Raw genomic sequence first — 21,392 nt, 5'->3', positions numbered from 1 at the left:
AGAAGTCGGAAACTTCCGTGTTGAAAAAAGACTTCTAAAAAAGGCAGTGGAAGCAGCTTAGATGACCCCGGTGGCGATTCAGTGGCGATTTCTGTGTGATAGTACCTGGCTGCCTCCCAAATTAGCACTGAATTCGGGAAAGGTAAGCCAGGGTTTTAACTCCTTGTGATAGGGTCCACAGTTAAACATCTAGAGTAAATATTTTATTGTTGCTGATAAAATGAGAAGCTGTTTTTCTCTCTTATGAAGAGTTGCAAAAGAAATAACATAAGCAAGGTTTGAAAAGGTGTAAAAAACAATGGTCTCCCAGCGATGAAGTTTTGAGCATATGCACTCTGAGCTGGGGACATTGTTTGCCATTCCGCCAAAAGCCTCTTAGGGGACCCAGTTTCCTTAACTCCAGCCATACACCCATATCTCTAAATAGCAGCCCTCTCTACCTGATCCTTCACCTCTTCTGCAAAAGACAGGATTGGGACCTACTGTTGCTGTTATATACCTTCATGTTGTGTCTGATTTATGGCAACCCTGTCACAGGGTTTTCTTGGCAATAATTGTTCAGAGAGTTTGCCTTTGCCTCCCTGTGAGGTTGAGAGAGTGTGACTGCCCAAGGTCACCCAGAGGGTTTCCATGGCCAAGCAGGATTTGAACCCTGGTCTCCAGAGTGGTAGTCCACTGTTCAAACTACAACACTAGCCACTACACTATTGTGACCTACACTGCAAAGAAATATGTAGATGAGGATGGCTCATTCGGTTGCTGCTTTCCTCCATTTTCAAGGTAGTACCAAACCCCACAAGTTTGAGAATAGTTCCAGAAAGGAGGAGGTAATTTGCCAACATTTCACTAAAAGGAACAAACTGCAAACATTTCTCCACACTTTTCCCCAGTGTTGACAATTGTTTTCATTCTCATGTAACTCCTCAAATGGCTTTCCCATAATAGGTACTGGATATATTTGTGAATGGCTTAGAATAAACTACAGAGCAGCTCTCTTTTGCAAGAGTCAAAGGTGTATTTATGACAGGTCTGGAGAAGCAGGCAAAGGAGTGCTTTTGTGGCTCTTCAGACGCCCGCTGTAGTTTAGATTTCTTTTTTATGTGGGCCAGAGGGCATGCCACATGATATTTAGAGCAGACAGAACTAAATCCTATCTTGGCACTACACATGTGGTTTCCCCCCAGCCAACTCTATTACCCCCAGCCAACTCTATTACATTAGGGTGAGAAAAAGAAAGGATGAGTAACTGATGGTGTGATAATAAAGTTTGCCAAAGTTGTAAGATTAAATAACCAAGGGGTGGGGGAAACACCCTTGTTGCAACATTTTAGATGTTCTAGAGACACATGTTTGTAGAATTTAATTCAATATGTTGAACACTGCGGCCCCATATACGTTCATCACAGAAGTGAGTCATCACTGTCAATTACTATACTTCCTCTTCAAAGAATTTAAATACACAGCGTACTTCCATTTGACTCTGTTACATGTTTTATTTTACTTTCTAGATGTCTCCTTACGCATTCAGATTCTGCCACATTAGGTAAGGAGCATTTCTTGAGTAATTTATGCTTCATAGTTTTGCATGTACATCATTCTTTTTCCTTCTCTGACAAGATTTTTATACACAGAAAACCAAGCTCTGGCAAGAATGACCTGTCAAGAATCCTAATAGCTTTATACTAAATCTTTTTCCCAGAAAATGATTCATTCAGACAACACAGTCGGGCTCCTTCAGGGACTTTTGGAACTATGAGAATGTCAGTTTTCATAAGCCCCAATTCTTTTCTCCCTGTCATACTTTACCAGAAGCCTGAAATTCTATGTTTTGAACTGCAATTCCCAGAACTCTCCAGCAAACACATCCACCAGTTTGATGGGAGAAGGAATTGCAGTCCCAGAAGCCAGTGTTTCTAAACTGCTCATTTTCATCCAAATTGGTTTGTCCTGGAGAAGACAAAACCTGTTTCCTAACTACCAAGGCCCAGTTGAAGATAGCCATTTAATTAGTTTCAAGGCCAACCAGGAAGCTCTGATCCGAAGGATCTCTATAGATTCTTGACATCCCTTGTAAGCAAATACAAGAAATAGTAATCATGCTGCTTTACCTAAGTTTCTTCTATTGTCTAATGACTCGGGTAGTCCTGCACACTAATCCCTCTTGCCTTGGAAATACACATCCATCATTCACATTCACACCCCAGTGTCACCACCTCAGAAAACTGACTTTAAAGTGATCAAAACCCGTTTCAAAGATGACACCACCATTTAGCCTCAGGGTGGAAATTCACTATAAATATTGGTGCCCTTCCTTTGTTTCTTTGGCATAGTCTAGTAATAGGCATACATGCTGCCAGTTGGCTTGGCTAACCCCTCTCTCATTTGTCAACCTCTGTTCGCCTCGTGAATGACTGAATTTCCCTTTTCATCTCCAGACCCATAACAAGCAGAGCAACTATCCATTCAGGTGTAGTATTTCTGTTAGTTCAGCCTACTCTGTTCCAGTGTAACACCTTTGAATTTCTTAGTCCTTATGAGCATACATGGTTGTGAGTATTGTATGATTGTTAATTTCCCCCTTTTTAAAATAAAAGTTATTACTGGTTAGAAACCTGCCTCTGGAATTCTTTGTGTCTCTGGACTTGGTATACATAGGGATTAGGTCCTTGGCTAAGTAACCTGGCCATTAAGCATTACTACCTTTGAGCTAATACATAACTCCCCAGAGCTCACATCAATATTTGGCATCCTTTTGGACAGGTGTCCATCCTAGGGTTACAGAAGTATCTGTTCCCAGAGAAAAATGAAATGTGTCTGCTCACTTACTCAGGAAATTGGGATGATGACCATTTAATCAAGCCTACTTGCATCTAGCCAGGGGGATGCAAGGCAGACTGGAGGGTCAGCCCTGACACTACATTGACTGGCAAAGAAGAAAGAAGCTAAGTAAATAAATACAGAGATTCTCTAGAGAGTCTTTCTAAGTTTCAGAAACAAATCAGTGAATCCTTTCTCACTGTAGCAAGCTGCTTCTTTAATAGCTTGACATCTGGAAACAGTTCTTTCCCCTTGCCTAGAGTTTAGCCTACCAAAATTTCAGAATTTGCACACTTGTCTCCTTCCTGGAGATTATCCAGGAAAACTGGAAACTCAGGGCCAAGGCCTGAAATCTAGCAACTCTAGGAAGGAGCCATGTTGGGAAAAACTGATCGACAGATGCATAAGTGTTTGACTATTTCTGTAGTTAGAGGAAAAAATTGGGAGTTCAAATTTGCAGGAAAACTCTACTGTGTTCTTTTAAACCCAGGTCTAATTGAGAGCCAGTATGGTGTAGTGGTTTGTGTGTTGGAGTAGGACACTGGGAAACCAAGGTATGGGTCCCTGCTTGACCATGGAAACCACTGGATAACCTTGTGCGAGTCACCTCTCTCACCCTCTCCTTGTGATTTCTAGAAACATCCAAAAGAAAAGAAAAAGGCAGCTGTTCCACTATTTTCTCAGTGACTTCTCAGTCACAGATTAAAACTTCATTAAGCATATGCAGCTGCAATATTCCTTTTCACACACACACCTTCCTTTCTTGAGAGCCAAGAGGATTGTAGCCAAAAAGAACTGCTAAGAAACAAAAGGGAGGTCTCAGCATGTTTGCAGGAATCCCAAGGTTTGTGTAAACACAAAAATATTTCAGGGGAGAACCACCTAAAGGAGGAATGGGGGAAGATTCGGCATAATTCAATAAGTCTTGGAAGAGGACATAGCTAGCTAGAACCTTCAACAGAAGCACTGCATACTGCAACATTTTGTAGCAGGCCCCACTTGTTTCTTCTAACAGCCGCCCCCAGAGTTACACAAGCATTGAAGAATGTGTTCTCCTCTCAGATTTTAATGAGCTGTACCTCTTAAGATAAAATCATATTAACAGAATAATTTTACTGCTCTTATGCAGTGTAATAATATAATCTGAAAATGTTACAATTCAATATACTATTCAGTATGATGAAATTCTATTCATTTATGTGAGATTTACAGCATAATCCCACATGTTTACTGAAAAATAAGTCCCACTGAGTCCAATAGTGCTCACTCCCTGATATTTTATGTGCATATGTATTTAGCCGCAACAATGATACATCAGCTTGTTAGAGATAAGAAAGACCTCTCATGGCTCTAAAAAATCCAGCTTCTCTTCTCCCTCTTTTATTAGAATTGCCTGTAAGCAAATAACTTGGCCAGCCATGTCAGAGTAGTGGATATTATACGCAGAGGAAGGTGGCTCTGTACACCCCTTGTCTTTTCTAATGCAAAAAGCAAGGAAAGCCTGAAGCATCTCGGACCCACCTTTTCAAGGCAGCTGCTGACCAAGCCTGAACTCTCCCTAGAAGCCAGGATGACTGTTGTAGTTCAGAAAAATCATGAGAAGACATGTCTCACCAGAAAAGATAGTATTCAAAGACATAACCTCATTAGTCTGGAAAATCCATATGCAAAAGGATCTTGTAGCACCTTTGAGGCTAACTGAAAGAAAGAAGTTGGTAGCATGAGCTTTCATAAGTTTGACCCTACTTCCTCATATGCATGAGGTGGACTGGTGAGTCCAGAGATAAACCTATATAAGTACAGTAGGTTATGTATGAGAGAATGTCCATTGAAATGAAAAAGCCTTGATGGTATGGAGATGAGGTAGCAAATTTTAACAATTGTCATTGTGAGACAAAGGCAAGAGGAAGGATGTTGCCTAAAGCCAAGGAGAGTAGATAACCATATGAATGAGTATCAGAATGTAGTCTGGGAACCAAAGAGGAGATGTGATGAATGGGTCAAGGGTGATCTCATGAGGATGGGAGGTTAGATTACAGTGGGCCCTCCCCTTACGCGGGGATCCATTCCGGATCCTTTTGCGTAAGGGGAAATCGGTGTATGCTAGAACCCCATAGGAAGTAATGGGGCTCGCACCTGCGGCGCACACCCCATTAGTTCTTCCAGGACACATGAGGGGCTCTTCCAGCATGACTTTCAGCATATGCTGAAAGCTGTGTATGGTGCGCCCGCGTAAAACGTGGGCACACTGTATGTTGAAATGTGTGTAGTGTATCAAGAAACCACAACATAGAAATTGCTTGGTGAGGTAGAAGGCAGCAGGAAAAGAGAAAGACTGCATCCCAGGTGGATATACTCCATCAAGGAAGCCAAGGCCCTGAGTCTGCAAGGCCTGAGCCAGACTGTTGATAATAGGGTGACCTGGAGGTCTATTATTTATAGGGTCACCATGAGTCAAAGTTGACTTGAAGGCAGCTAATAACAATTAAATTACCTTCCCCGTTATTTATTTTATGCTTGATTTGAGTCCTCTTTGATTTACATTATAATAACCCTGGGATGCATAATAATTTAATAGGCTGAATGTGTAGGTAAATAAGAGAAACCTGTGCTGGAAATATGCATTATAAAATTAGGGCCCAAACCCATATATAATATAATAAACATCATTACCTTTTAATTGATTTAAGCAACCCAGGGACTTTAAGGAAAAAAAGGTTATCTTTTAAAATATAAATAGTTCACTAATTACTTCTCGCTTTAGATTATACAAATCTCATAAAGAGACTATGATATTTCCCCAGTCTGTAAGAAATCAAAGTGGCCCATGCAACATACTGCAAAGGAATGATATACTTAAGATAGAACTAGCAGCCCTACCCAAAGGGATCTGTTAATAATTATGTAAATTCTCTCACATCAGTATGAACATATTTGTGTAAAATATGCCATGGTGCTATGCATATGATAACATTTAATGCAGAACCGTTTAAGCAACATAATAAAATGGTAAAAGCTTAATGAATCTGAACAGTATATTTCAATGACCAAATATAACTACTTGTATCAATGAAATAATAAGTTTTCACAACCTGTAAAGAGAGATGTCAGCATAATCTGTTTATTTCAAGCATTTGATAATTTGCTTACAATCGTGGTTAGCAAGATTTCAAATGGATAGCTACTTGTAGCAATTATTATCATAAGAGCTGAATAATGGAAACACATCACATCTTGAGGCAACTGCAACAATTAAGGCTTTCCATTTATTCAGCCTTGCTTGACACAGGGACTGATGAGAGCTTCTGTCTCAACCTGGAGAATGAAACTGTGGTTTTATCAACTAGGAATGGCATGTCTTACCCTATTATGTGTAGTAATTATACATGAGTAGCTGCCTGTCATCAGGTCAGACCACTAGTCTGTTTAGATCAGTATTGCTATAGCAGGGGAGGGTAACTATTCAAGGTGGCCAGACTACTAGGACCACACTTCCCATCCACACACACACTTTATGCATTGTTTTATCATTTCAAAAGATGGGATATGGCCAGGGGTGTTACTGGGGCTGAATGGGAGGTGTAGATTGCACTGGGTGACACCTCAGAAGGGGCATCACCAATGTGCTGCTGGGAACGGGCTGCCTTCTGATGTGGAGTGTACTGTTGTGCCTTTCTGCAGGTATACTGAGACACCCAGATACTGAAGGTCCTGGGAAGGACCCAGTCCATCCATCAGGAGGCAAGAGGATGGCTGGCCAGGATGCTGTTAGCATGTCACAGTTAACTCCTGGAAGCCTCACCTACTGCTGAATGGCACCTGGACCCCTTTGAGACTTCCAAACAAGATGGGTAGACTGGAACTACCTGAAATACAGTTCCTTCAGGTGCCCTGGTCTACCAGCCATTGGCAGCAAGTAGACCAGAGCTTTTCTCTTCCATAGCAAGATGATCTATTTTTGAGGAACTATTGGTCTGGCATGTCTGAGCCCAGGGGTGACAGCACAAGTTACCACACTGGGATGATACCAACTTTAGTGATGCCACTGGATATGGAAGTAATTCCACCACTTTTTGCCCACTATGGATGCTTCAGGTCCCAGAGATTTTTTTTTTTCTGAACTAGGAAATAAATTATAAATCACTTCTTATTATGGGGGAGGGGGCTCTTCCCTAGGCTTAAAGCAGTCGTGGGATGTGGGGAGGCACTAAAACATTATAGGAGGGTATGGACATTTTGAGTAACTGAAAGGAAAATTTAAAGTGGGAGGGGGTCCTTGGGGTCACCAAAACACAACTCTTCTGATTTTCATTCTGTGTGATGAAGACAATTTGGTTTCACCAGTGGCTGTTTGGCTGGCTGTTCCTACCATTCCACAAGAGAAAGGCATCATTTTTCTGGCACTGAGTTCATGGCTGAAATTCCAGAGAGAAAATCATTCTAGTATGTGGCAGTAAAACATTAAAGGTCACCTACCACAACTGGACAAACTAGAAAAAATATGAAATGTGTGGTTTCTTTTTACATTTCTGATATAGCTTGTAGGAAGTATAGGATTAGGGTTACAATGCAAAGAAAAGAGGTCTTGACTCCTTCAATGTGCTGCAGTCACAAGAGAAAATGTCTTCTGAAATGGATATTTGCTGCAGGAGAGAAACTCATATTAGAGTCAAATGTAAACTCGGGAGATCAAGTTTTATTAGTATTGTCATGCCCTGATTCCAAAACATGGACATGCACTCCGAGTCGGAGACTGAAGCAGTGGACCTGCTGCTGAACAAGAGCAGGAGGAGACTCCAGAGCCACACATCTCAGAGATACAGCAGAGCTCTGGAAGAGAGTCCTGCCCATTCAGATATAGAAGACCACTTACCCCTACCTACCTATCTTCACCAAGCAGAGACAAGAAAGGGAGGACTTGAGGAGGTCTCAGAAGATTTATAGGAAGCAGCTGCATTGAGCTATTGATCTATAAATTCTCAGTATTACACTCCAGTTGTCAGAGATTATCTGATCTACCTGGTTCCCTGTTGTACTACTGAACTCTGTGTTGTACTGGACTATGTTTGTTGACTCTGGATGCTGTTTACCTGACTTGGACATAGGTAATACTTGTATTTACTAAAATAAGTATATGCTGAACTGTACTCTACTCTGTGACTGGACTTGCTCATTATCTGCTAGCTATCAGCTGTGTAGCAATCAGCCTTTGGTTGTCTGGGCAGACTGTGTTTGGGACAAGAATTGTTATGCTATGGGCATTAAAGAAAAATTAATTTTTGCCTCTCTTAAACACTGGGAGAGCTAAGCACCATACCAAATAAACCTTCCCACTTAATCAAAACAACAACAACAAAATTCAAAATCCATGCTGTGATGATATGGGGCCAACCAAAAGATACAAAATACATCATACTAGCTTTCCAAGCTTCACAGGCTTCTTCATCACTATAACACCATTGAAATTCCATTATAGAGGCCTGTGGTTTCATACTGGATAGATGCAAATACAGTTCTCAGAGAGGGAGGTCCTTTTTAAACTTCAAATGCGAAGACAGATTGCTTCTGTCTATTCGCTTTGCCCACATTCAATTTACAGCCACTTTTCATCTACATCCACTCCCGGTAACATCCAATATGTAGATGCTGTGACCACAATACTGTCACTATCTTTGCCTGATGAAGAAGGCTGTGAAGCTTGAAAATCTTTTATGAGACACTCTGCATCTTTTGGTTGACCCAATACAGATATCACCACAGGAACAATTTCTGATTTTTTTTATTCTCGGGTCAACATAGCTATTCCTGAATTATTTTCCACTTAAGCCAGTAATTTTGGCCCTTAAGGGGTTGCACCAACAAAGACCTTTATGATCTAGTCCCATGATCAGATTGGCATAGTGAAAACGAACACTGGATATCAATAGAATATGCTGCCTTGGAATTTTTTTTAAAATGCTCAATGGGTTCACCACAAGCACAAGTCACAATTCAGCACACACAGAGAGTGCCATTGGGCGCCAAAGTGTCTGAAAGTGGGTCAACTAATGGGATGGCAAAGATGGACTGAACTGAAAGGTCTGTGGCATGAAGTAAGCATGACAGCAAGCACAGCTCAGCCAAATATGTTCAACTCACATTTCCACCACATCACCTCAAATTGTGAATTATCCCTCACCAACCAGTTTAGCTGAGGCAGCAGAACCATCACTTGGCAGGAGTCAAATGTTCAGCTTGCAGCTTCAAAGCAAAAATGTGGCTACTAAGCATTCATTGTGGTTTTATCCAGCATTATATGGAGCAGCCTTTCTTGCATGCAGCTTTTGGGCATTATATCTCAGATCAAAAGCAACTCAGCTGAGACTACAAAGATTATCACATGAGGCTAAAAAGCAGAATTTTAACAGGAAAAAAAGTGTTTTTGGTCAGTACTTATTACACAACATGGTGTCCATTCTGCCGTTGCCTTGCATTTCATTCATTACTGTTGTGTACTTTTTAATTGATGGGCAAAACCCATGAAAAGGCTTTTAATCTCACTGCTATTCCATTTCTGATGTGGCAGGTCCCATCTGCTGTAGTTCTGTTTCTCAGGCAGTCATGTAGTGTGAGCAGGGACGTAGCCAAGGGGGGGGGGGATCTTGGCCGCGCCCAAGCCCCATTATAATGGTGGTACTTAGTCTGCCCCCCCCCTTCCTAAAATCCTGGCTACGTCCCTGGTGTGAGCGGACATGATTCAGCTCCTCTCCCCTATTCCTATTATAGCAATCTTGGCTACCAGTACCTTTCCAAAGCCAGCTGTGGTGTGAATGTGCACACAGCAACCCTGTGCTTCAGAAGGAGGAACGGTCCCAGGCACCAACCCCTAGCCTCAACACCTTGAAACCAGTTGCTGTGTGTACATTCATACAGCACTGGCTTTGAGAAGGTATTAGCAGCAGGGATTGCTTGTCCCTCTACTTCCTCTCAAAGCATGGGGCTACTATATGAATGAGGAGGAGAAACCTCACCCACCAAGACCTTCCTGGAGCCAACTGCTGTGGGCACATTCACACCGGAGCCAGCTTTCAGAAATGGGTAGCTGCCACAACTGCTTATCCCCTGTCCTTTGTCCTGGAAGGTGGCATTTGCCATTGTGGAAAACAGATCATGTAACCATGGATTTCCAGAGTGCTATCATAGAAGAAAATTATGAGAAATTATGCCAAACCAGCATGGCCTCATTCTTAAACTTAAAAGACAGGAGGCTGATCTGAAAATGTCTCCCAACAAAATCCAAAATACATAAAAGAGTGATACCTGTATTGGCCAACCAGCAAATATATCATGCAAGCTTTTGAAGTTTCACTTGGTTTCTTCATCAGGCAAAGATGCTAAAAAAATTATACAACATGCATGATATTTTTTGTGCATTTTGGTTTATCAATAAAAGTATTGCTCTTTTGTGGATTTTGGATTCAACTGAGAATGTATCTGTCAGTAAGTACACCCTAATAAGTGCTAGTTTGTTGTTCTAATTTCTGCAGGACCTCCTTTCAGTAAATTATTCAGTACCATTTGAAACTGCTAAATGGCCAGCTTGTAAAATTCCCAGTGTTTCTTATTTTGTTGTAAAACAAATGCTAGCTGACAAGCTTGGCTGAAGAAAGTGCTAATGAACTTGCATCTGCTTGGGAGAGGCATAGCAGCAGGAGCAGAGGGCAAAGAAGATAAGGAAGCCCTTAACAACGGAGGCATCAAGTCATAAAAACAGCCAATACTTATAAAGGACTTCTTTGTTAACCATAGTACTGCAGCCTGTTTTCTCGAGCCAGCACATGGTGTTGTCAAGAAGATTATAATCTGGCCGTTACAAACTGTTTTAACATAACACTTCATACAACTAAAGCAATTTTAATGAATTGGATTTGGCTCAAGATCGTCAATCTATGTTTTACAAATACCCAATAGGGCTCTGTAGTAAAGGACCTGGTATTTGCCCATGTAAGCATTAAGAAGGGAAAAGGGCTTAGATACAGGGCCAGCCCAAAACATTTTGATGCCCAGGGTGAAGTGTAAGTGAACACACCCTCCTGGCTAACATTCCACGAACAGAAGCTGACTGTATAGCTGTAGTTTTAAAGATTCCTTATAAGGTGATCAGTTTGTGGGAAGAAATACGTTTTTGGCCTCCAGAACACTATCTGAAGAACAGAATAATTACCGAAAACCTAAAGTTGCCCATCCTTGGTTTTGACCAGTGTGAAAATATCACAGTTCAGGCTGTGATGGTGCCCTTCAACATATTGCCACATTGTCACCCAGGTATTTATTTCCTGGGGTGGCTGCCTTACCTCTGCTTCATGACAGGGCCTATCACAGCACCATTACAGCCTGACCTGTGATATTTTCACATTGATCTAAACCAGGGATGGGCAACTTTAGGTTTTCGGTAATCATCTGATTCTTCATAGTGCTCTGGAGGCAAAAAGCTTATTTCTACCCACAAACTAATCTCCTCATGAGGAGTCTATAAAACAACTGTTAAACTGCACAGCCTTCTCTGTCCAGAGGCCCTCGAGATGTTGGGTTGAAGAAGGCTGAAAGGGCCTACACACACACACACACGCAATATAAAACAACGTAGTCCTCTGCTCTTGTTGGGCTACAATTCCCATTATCCCTCTTTATTTGATATACTAAGGCTGTTAGAAATTGCAGACCAACAATATATGTTTTAAAATGATACAATATTAATCTCTTAACACTTAAAAGGTTTTTTAAAAATCAGACTGAAATAGACTAAACAGATTTTTAAAAAAAACACTACACACAAGGCAGTAAATCCTAATAATTAGAGCAGGATAATCACATTTTTGGCTGGGGATTGGTGGCTCTCTTCATTGTTCTCGGTGGCAGATCATTTGGAAAACATTTCTTTTCATTAACTCAAAAACTCCATTAATCTCCATTAAACTCCCCTTTCCTGCTATTGCTGAGCTTCACTTTATAGTGTGATAGTTCAATTCTGTTTTAATGCTCAATTTGGGTGGTAAAGGGTTGGTCAGCGGGTTGTGCTTTGGGTGTGATTTAGGTGCTCTCGTGATAAGATGTGAAGAAGAAGGGAAGAGAAGCCAAAACTTTCCTTAAGGTTCCCCCATGCCCCTTTTCTCAGGCCCATTCTGGACTCTCCCCCCACCCTGAAAATATAAATGCAAAAGAGATTTACAGTTTAAGAAAACATTTATTTCATTAACTCTCAGCATCTTGCTTGCTTTTTTCTACCTTCAAACTCCCTTCAAACCACCTTCAAATATAAATGAAAAATATAGGGCCCAAACAGACAGACCAAAATAAAGCTGTTTCGGGTCACTTTGGAGGTATGCTGTTTAAATGATGCATGCGTCCTAAGAGGCCAGAAGCTGCACCAAAGCCTTCCTCCAGTCCTAAGGACCCGAAGCAGCTTTATTTTGGTCTGTCTGTTTGAGCCCCTAAAATCAACATTCCTACCATTATAAAGACCCTTTTTTTACTTTTGGGAGGAGGGCTTTCCAATCAATTACACCAGACTAAGCACTGGCAGATAGATCAGATAGATAGAGCACTAACTGCTCCCTGCTTGCTTTCATTTGCCAGCACTTAGTCTGATCTAACTGATCAGAAAGTCCCTCTCCAGGAAAAAAGTTCTTTTTAAATGTAAGGATATTTTCATTTATATTTCTCAGGGGGTATCTGTGTGTGTGTGTGCCTGTGTGTCATAAGGGTCAGAGATAATGTCTTGGCACTGTGTGATAAGTTTTTATCCCAACTTAACACTGTAATCCTGGAAATGTTTCAGGTATGATAGAAAACAAGAGCAACCCTGATTACATAGTGTTTTTAGAAATAACACTATTGTAGTGGAAGAAGAGCCCTCATGTGATAAAATCCATCATTAAAATTCAGTAGAGCCATGGGGCTAGATAAAATACTTCCATGGACCTATCTGCTCCGTAGACAGAACTGTTAAAACTGGTATAATTCCTCCTGGGGGAAAAGTATAAATCTTTTGCTTCCTTTGTTCTGAATTAAATTTTGCTTTGACCTAAAAGTCATGCATACCACAGTTCTGGTGCAGACCACAGTTCTGGTGCAGATATTTTAATTCCTTTCACACAGCTTGCTCTTTAAAAACAACAACACAATATCACAGTGTAGCCACAACCTCTCTCACCTTACATCTTTCAGAGTAGTGACCCTGATTTAGCCCATGGCATATCCTATTTAACAACAATTTGATGTTATTATCATTATTCATAAATATCTTGTTGTGTTCAAGGATTTCCTTAATTACTTTTCTAGACATCCTCTTGTTGTAAAACAGTATCAAAAAATAATTACATTAGAAGCTAAGCAGGGTCGTCTGGCTTGTACTTGGAAGGGAGACTGTCAGGGAATACCATGCACCCTACGCTATATTCAGGGAGAAACGGAACAAGAAACCAGCTCAATATATTCCTTGCCTATGAAAACCTTGTGAAATTAATAAGGTTGCCATAAGTCAAAAGGTGACCTGAAGGCACATATTTTACTTCTCTATTGTAAAAAAAAGTAGTATTACTAAATTGGGGGAGGGGTTATTATAGAAAATCCATACATATTTATATTTTCTCAGAAAGATATTTATTAGGAATGTTATAATTCTTCTATAGCAGGGATGAGAATCATGCAGTTCCTTTGGTGTCATCAGACTGCAACTCCTAGCATTTCTTACCATTGACTATACTGGCTAGCATTGCTAGGATTTGCTCTTCAATAACATCTTGAAGGATACATAATTCCCATCCCTGTTCTAGAGTTTAAAACCTGTGCAGGTTTTTGAGTTAGGCTGTAACAAATATTAGGAGCAATGCACTTTATTATTGCAAATATCATCAGACAGGAAACATGGAACTAAAAAACATCCTATCAAAAATATTCAGAGTGCAGCAGCAAAAGGCAACACTCCCTAGAACAGTGATGGTGAACCTTTTCAAGGCCGAGTGCCCAAACTGCAACCCAAAACCCACTTATTTATTGCAAAGTGTCATACAGAACTTAAACCTCTATGTAGCCAATATCTAAAGTAACAACATGTATATTTTTAAAAATGAATAAAAGTTCTCACAGAAAGCTGTAGAATTCCTGTAGTTAGTGGAATTCTAGGTAATGGATATCCCTTATTCTAAGGACACCCTTTATTCAGTGGGCTACTTTTATTCTACATTATGTTATTCCCATGGCAGTAATGGGAACCTCTGCCCTCTCAAGCCTAATTTGGACCACAACAGGCTCTAACCCAGCCCAAGAGATTTCCAAAGGATGCCCTTTCTTCTAGAAATCCCCTCCACAAGGCCAATCTCTAGAGATTCTTCCCACCAACACACACCTAATGAGGGGGATAGTATTCCCAATGAAGATATTGAGCATAGAGCAGGGGCAAAGGCCTGATGTAACATCCAGTTAGAGTATCCAGTTTGTTGGGGGCAATTAGTTTACACATTGTAAACCACTTAGGGAGTGCTTAAATGCATTGATAAGCAGTATAGAAATGTACTTGCTATTGCTACTTGCTCTACTGCACATGGTATCATAGACATTTCAGTGCCAAACTATCCCTGATTTTTTAACAGAAACATCTATGTTAGGATAGGACTGCCTCCTTCATTATAAAGCAGAAGAGATCACTCGCTAACAAAATGCATGAAAAAGATAAGCCGTGGAGAAAGTACAGTTAAAGACAATTGCAATCTTGTTTAATTTTTTCTGGGGAGGGGAAACAAGACATGATTCATGGCCTGTCTTTGGTTCATGTTCCTCCCACAAGGGGCTGTTTCCTTCCAGCCTTCACAACCAGAATCCTAGCTGTCTATTTTCACCTCCTCCTGCTTTTTCCAGCAAAGACAAATGCAATATCTGTTCCATCAAGCTGAGAGAAAACAGGCACTTTGAGGTCCCATTGCCTGTTTGCTGGACTCATTCAGTTCCTTAATCAGATTTCCCTTCCCTTGAGTTTGGAAGGAAAATTGAGCTTTGTCTCAGTCATCTGTGTTCTCAGAGCTGGTTTACCTACTTGGCTGGCCCTATCATTAGGTAGAGTGATTTTGTTGCATCAAATAGTAGATTTTCACAACCAGGAAAAGGCAGTGAATCATTAGTTTTTCAATTTGTAATTATAGTATTTTTATTTATGCCAAGAAAGAAGACATGCACTTAAGGGAGATATATATATATATATATATATATATATATATATATTGCCTCATGTCTCAATGTGACTTGGCTGAGCTCAATGCACCACGGGGAGCAAAATGTCTTGGATCCAACCTGTGTTAAGTGCATGTGAATAGGATCAAACCAAAGGACCCATCTAGTTTATCATCCAATTTTTAAAAAACACAGAATTTAAAACAGTTACTTTTTGGGACTACAAGCAACACTACTCCCTACTGCATGTTCTTGGCATGTGATACTTATAGGGATGTCTTCTTAGAATATGGAGGCTGCATTTAATGATGACCATTAATAGTAGGAATATTGGTATGGTTATGATATTTTAAAAATAGTCATATTCACTCTATGTATGTATGTATGTATGTATGGGTCACAGTGGAGAGAAGATGCAATTTAAAATACTTCTATCTGAAAGTAGTTCAGAAGAAGACTAGAAAGGCCAGCTGTAAAAAAAACTAGACAAGATCCTAAAGTGTTAAGATCTATCATTGTATACTAATGTTAACATTGCCCATTATATTTCCCATTTCTATGTATGGTTGTGAAATCTGAACAGTGAAGAAAGCTGGTAGGATCTAATTTATTCTATAGTTTATTACAAAAAGCAAATGTAAAATGTGCACAAACATTTGTATTTTATTAACATTAAACCCCATTATCAGCTAAAACTGAAAATGCAAAAAAAGTAAAGCAAAGGCTAGTGACTTGTGCTGACTTCTTGTTCTCAAGAGACTGATTTGCTGACAACATCAACACCATCAGTGGCAAGGCAAAATTCTAGTGTTTTAGTTGTTTTCGTGCAGGTTTAATGTTCAGCTCAACTCATTGTTTTTGCATGAAAGAAAAGCAAGCTGAAGATCTTAAGAACTGAGATTTATCCAACTAAACATAAATGTAATACACACACACACATCTCTGCATAGTGAAGTAACAAACATTATTTCATTGTAGTCACTATTTGTTTCTGCAGAGCTTTAGCTTTCTGTAAATGCTGAAACAATTTTATAAAATGTATAAACAATACTAAAATAAGTAATGAAAAATAATTATCAGAAGATTGCAACACAAATTAATTCGGAATTTAGACAGAAAGCATCAGACTTACTTAAAAGGGTATTTGTGGCTGAGACTTTGTAATGCAGTTTTCAAAAATTAGGTTTTCTGATGTAGGTAGTTCTGAGGGCTTATTATAGCAACAAATACAGGCATAACAATATTATGAAAATATTGAGGTACATGGTGTTCAGTAGCATTCATTTTATATGCATATTTGAGCACTAGCCTATTTTTTGCTAAAACTACATCAATTTCTGTATTTTGACCAAAAAACCCTGACAAAAACACATTTGAAAAGTGCTACATAAGTGTTCAGTTTTATGACTCCTGCTGACATAAGGAAAATGCATGCCTTTATCCCTTCTCATTGCTGTGAAAATTTTTCTCAAGCAGCAGGTTAAGCAGAAACACTTTATAGGAAAATGTTATGTATGCTGTTAGGAAAAATGATTTTTCTGCTTAATTTTGTTTTAACAGATTCTACTTAGTAGACATTATTTTGCTTTAACAACTGTTACTGCTTCTGTATTAATAGCAGGGGTATTAAATTTTAAATAAACTGACAGTTAAGTTAACTAGCCATTTAGGTCAGTTACACAGCTAGGTTGGACTTTCCAGGTTTTAGGCTGCCTGGTGACTTTTCATAAAATACTTATGTGCCTCCTGACAGGGAGCCAAATCTCATAATGATGGCACTGGAAGAAGGGAAACTCATTTTATTGTATGAAGTGGCTTTAATGCCTGTACTTTATCTCACCATCCCAACTGGTGCCACTGTTCACAGGCTGAGTGTGAAGATGTTTGTATGTGTGTTGTGCTCAGTGGGGGAAGGTGTCGGGGGGAGAGGTGGCCAAAAGTGTGTGCTCACCTTTCTTCTTTGCCACCATGGGGTCTGCCTCCTCAGGAGGAAGCCATCATGGGTGGCAAAACCTAGGGGGGCACGCTTGCCCTTCTTTGCTACGACAGTGGCCTCCTGCTCAGGAGGAAGACGCCACCCCTAGGCTTTATATCTCTTTCACCACTGTGTTGACATCCTCAGCAAAGCTGAGAGGGGTGCCCTTACGCCTTCTCACCCCACAGCAGGAAGAGGGCCTGACTGAGTGTTACCCCTCTTCTGACATGTCACCTGGTGTGGGCCACACTCCCCATAGCCTCCCCTCATGACACCACTGGTTATATTTACATCAGTATAACAAAAAGCCAGGAGACAAAGGAAGGGACTGCAGAGAATGAGAGAGAGAGAGGGGGGGGGGGTGCACATGTGTACTTTGTCCCAACAATCCATTTGAAGCAAGGCAGGAAATAGAGAGCCAGGGTTACAACTCTTGAATTGCCATAATACCTGGTTAGTTATGTTTTACCCAGATGTCCATCATCCCCATTTCTGTAATCACCTGGGCCAGAAGCAGTTCCATCCCCCTTTCTTGCCTGCCTCCCCCGCCATGACATCATAAGGACCTGTCCCATAATGTCATAAGAGTACAAGCCTGCAACAACAGAGGTACACACACACCCGTCTCAGATTTTTGGCAATGAAATCTCAGGCAATTGGATGCTGCTGAACAGATACCCCTTCTCCTTATTAGTATTTTCTAACAATGGAACTGGAGAAATCACAGGAAAGACAACAAGCAAAGACTGCAAAACAAGTAAAGATCACAACATCCAGTCCACACAAGTTCATATCACAAGCTATTCACAATGAAATAAATGAAACAATGGAATAGGATTTCTCACAACTACCTTCAGTCCCATTTATTTCATTGGGATTTAGCTGAGACTTTTGCTGGTTTGTGGCCAGTGCAGAGGAAAAACAGTGCAAGGACCAGCAAAGAAAAAGGTTCCAGGAAATCACTCATGGGACAGAACTCCCAAATAATCCTAAAAATGATAACATTATTCTTCCTAATATTCATCTTGTGTAGTTTCAGTAGATTTTTAAAGGCTGGAAATAAGACAGTCCATAGTTTCTCAATGCATCAGACAAAAGTAAAGGCTGTTCCAGATGCCAGTGGTAGTTTATTATGAAATAAATAAGCAAACATATCCATAAAGTGACAGGTCAAATTTGTCAAACTTTTTAATATATCACTATCTCCTCTGTGAAAATGGAAAACCAATGTATGCCTTTGTTGTTATTTTCTACATTCTTTTTCACTTTCTTAAGTTCTAGTACAGTAATATCTCACCAGGATCTGCAAGGGAAATGGATTTAAAACATGATCGGGCTACAGCTAGCTATACCAGTAGCACTAATATGAATCGTTTAACTACTTTTATGCACTACGGTATTTTTGCTTTGTTTTTATTAAGTCAGATTGGCTCCCTCAAAGTCCAAAGTCTCCTTTTGAATGTCCAAGGATAGATCAGTGTAAGAGAACATGATATGAATTTTTCTGTGGTTTTTGCTTCTAAAATTACTATTTCAGAGGATATAAAAATGTTCACACAAAATTCACATTAACATTTGTTTGCAGATTTCATTCCAGAAGCTGTAGCTATACTGGTAAAATTCTTTTTACCCACACAAACTAGGTTCTTCACTGCTGTATAATGCAGATTTCTCCAGGATCATGTAGTAAGCATAACATTGTTGGGCAATGTAGTCAGTCATATTTACTTACATGCCAATATCACTGAGCATAAGTAAACTTCCCTCCACCCCACCATCTCTTATGTCTGAATATAAGAGAATAACAAGTTCCTGTTGATGTTGTTATTATCTTTATTTATGCCCCAGTTTTCCCCAGAACCAGGACTGAAAGCAGTTTACGCCCTAAAATACAATGTAGTTAAAAACGTACACACTACCAATATTTAAAAAGAATTGAACTATCAATAACATGATGTCACTGTTGTGTCTGTTTCCCTGGCAGAAAAACAGCTCCACCAGGGCTAGCCTGAAGAAAGACAGCCCTCCCTCCATGATAACTGTCATCCTTCGGCCTGCGATGGAGTGAACAGGCAGGCCCAGCTCCACCAGGGCTAGCCTGAAGAAGAGCCCTCCCTCCAGTCCATCTGCCTTGGTCCAGGCCTCAGAGGGAGAGAATAACCACTGGACCTCATCCCCTTTCCCACCACCTTTCCCTTCTCCTTTTGTGTTGTGTCTTTTAATTTGTAAGCCTGAGGGCAGGGAACCGTCTAATTAAAAATAACAATTGTAAGCCTCTCTGATAGCCTTTAGGGCTGAAGGGCGGGGTATAAATACCATAAATAAATAATAAATAAAAATATAACATTTTAAAAAGGCATGTATGGGGTCAACAAATGACATGAGAGGCAAATGCTGAGTCCATGAGTGCTGGAGGGACCACTGTGTCTAATGTCAGCATTTCTCTATTTAAAGAAGTAAATAAATAATGCACTCATGACCAGTTTTCATTGTCTCGTATCTCCAAAGCTTTTGGTCCTGATCCTAACAAAGGCTGCAGCTGCTTTACCCAGCATTTATTTTCTCAGCACTAGGCTGATGAAGTACCAGTGACCACAGATATGCCATCTCATTGCTGCCTGCTAATACTCACAGCCACTCATGCCTACCATCCATTCCCAACTATCAACTTCTCTCTTTTCTGAGTACCTTGCTTGCTGAGAGATGTTAGTATATCCAACATACCCCATGATATATTTAGAGTCTCCATATATTTGTATCTGGAGCCAGGCATGTTCTTAAGAGGTCACAATGACTTTGGAACACTTGGAGACTTTCCCATGGGAAGGACACACAGATCCGAAGATATGTGAAGGACCCAGGTAATACCAAGACACCAGCTAAATGTGTTTGCTGATCACTCCTTCCTCCCCCTAGGCTCTCCACATATCCTTTTGCACTAGAAACAAAGGCAAAGGTGAGTAAGCCAACACTTCTTACCTCCCCCTGCCATGTTTCCAGCCAACTTCCCTATCCATCTTCAGTCGGCCCTCGCCTTACGTGGGGATCCGTTCCGGATCCCTCCGAGTAAGGCGAATTCCGCCTATGCTCAAGCCCCATTGGAACCAATGGGGCTCGTGCACGGTGGTGCAGCAGTGTGGCAGCGCGCAGGGCGCAACAGGCGCACATGCCCATTCAATTGAATGGAACGCGCCGCCCCTTCTGCCCTGCACGCGCCCTGCGGCTTGAGCGCGCCCGCGTATGACGTATGATTTTAATACTGAATATATTTAGTGTATTAGCATTTACCTTCATGTCCAGTTGGATTCAAGGAAAAACCCCACAACCAACAATAACAATAAATTCTAATAAGCTACATCTCTAAAGCTATCAGAATATTCTAAAGTTTGAGTTGATACAGCATCTATTTCAAAACATTTCTGCTTTAACAGGGTGTGTGTGAATTAAATTAGAAATGGAAGTAACCCAACAACATAGTTCTAGTTCTTAAAATTAACAAAAATATTTGGACTTTTATGTAAGACAGAATATAATAAAACTCCCTTATATTATGAGAAAAGAATTAAATTGCTTGTTGCTATGGGACCAAGTAGCATAAAATTTGAGAGATCTGCTTTGTTTGCGGACAATCTTATCAATTAGCTAATTATATGTAGCATGTATAAAATGTTTTACAGTGACAATTAGGATGTAAACCAAATGTCACTGAATGAATGAAATCTGTGGGTATCTCTCCTTTCCCTCCTACTGGATCAGATCCACAGTAAAGAGACACAGCTTTTCTTCAGATGGAAGAGAAAACATGAAACCAGTTTTTGTGTTTCCCCTCTGTGCACTGACCAATCCATTATATTTCAATTGCTAGCCAATTTCTGAGCCATTGTTTTCCATTTCTGGCCTGAGTAAGCAGAAGCAGCTGTGATACTCATAGCACTGTGGCATTTTACCTCATGAGAAATGTCATGTAGCAAGTCATTTAGCTCAATGCCACTGCAGTGGGCGAGTGAAATAAAAGAACCAAAGTAGGAGATTCATATAGTCAACCATTTTTCAAAAGCAAATTGTACTTATTGTTTCCTCATAGGAAAAATAAACTTGGGCTAGCTGCAGAAAGGAGGGAGGGATATGTGGTGTCAGTCAAAGATTTATTATTTAGACAATTGAGTTATTACAAGCAGCAGCTTGTGACTAAAAAATTAGGGATGCTACAAACTTCATATACCTATTCAGTTACTCCCATAATAGCTTCCCTCGATTATATTTATCCTAAGCCTTTTCAGTTTGCTCTGCTAGCACGCATAACTCATATATCAGACATAATTTCTAAACAAAATCTCTTGGTTCAGAGCCTTAATTCTAATCCTAAACAACCACTAATAGAATAAATGTCCATTTT

Source organism: Sceloporus occidentalis, unplaced genomic scaffold, assembly GCF_023333645.1.
Source record: "Sceloporus occidentalis isolate IW3139 unplaced genomic scaffold, rSceOcc1.0.p SCAF_7, whole genome shotgun sequence".
Taxonomy (NCBI): domain Eukaryota; kingdom Metazoa; phylum Chordata; class Lepidosauria; order Squamata; family Phrynosomatidae; genus Sceloporus; species Sceloporus occidentalis.
Note: the sequence above shows the minus strand (reverse complement) of the source record.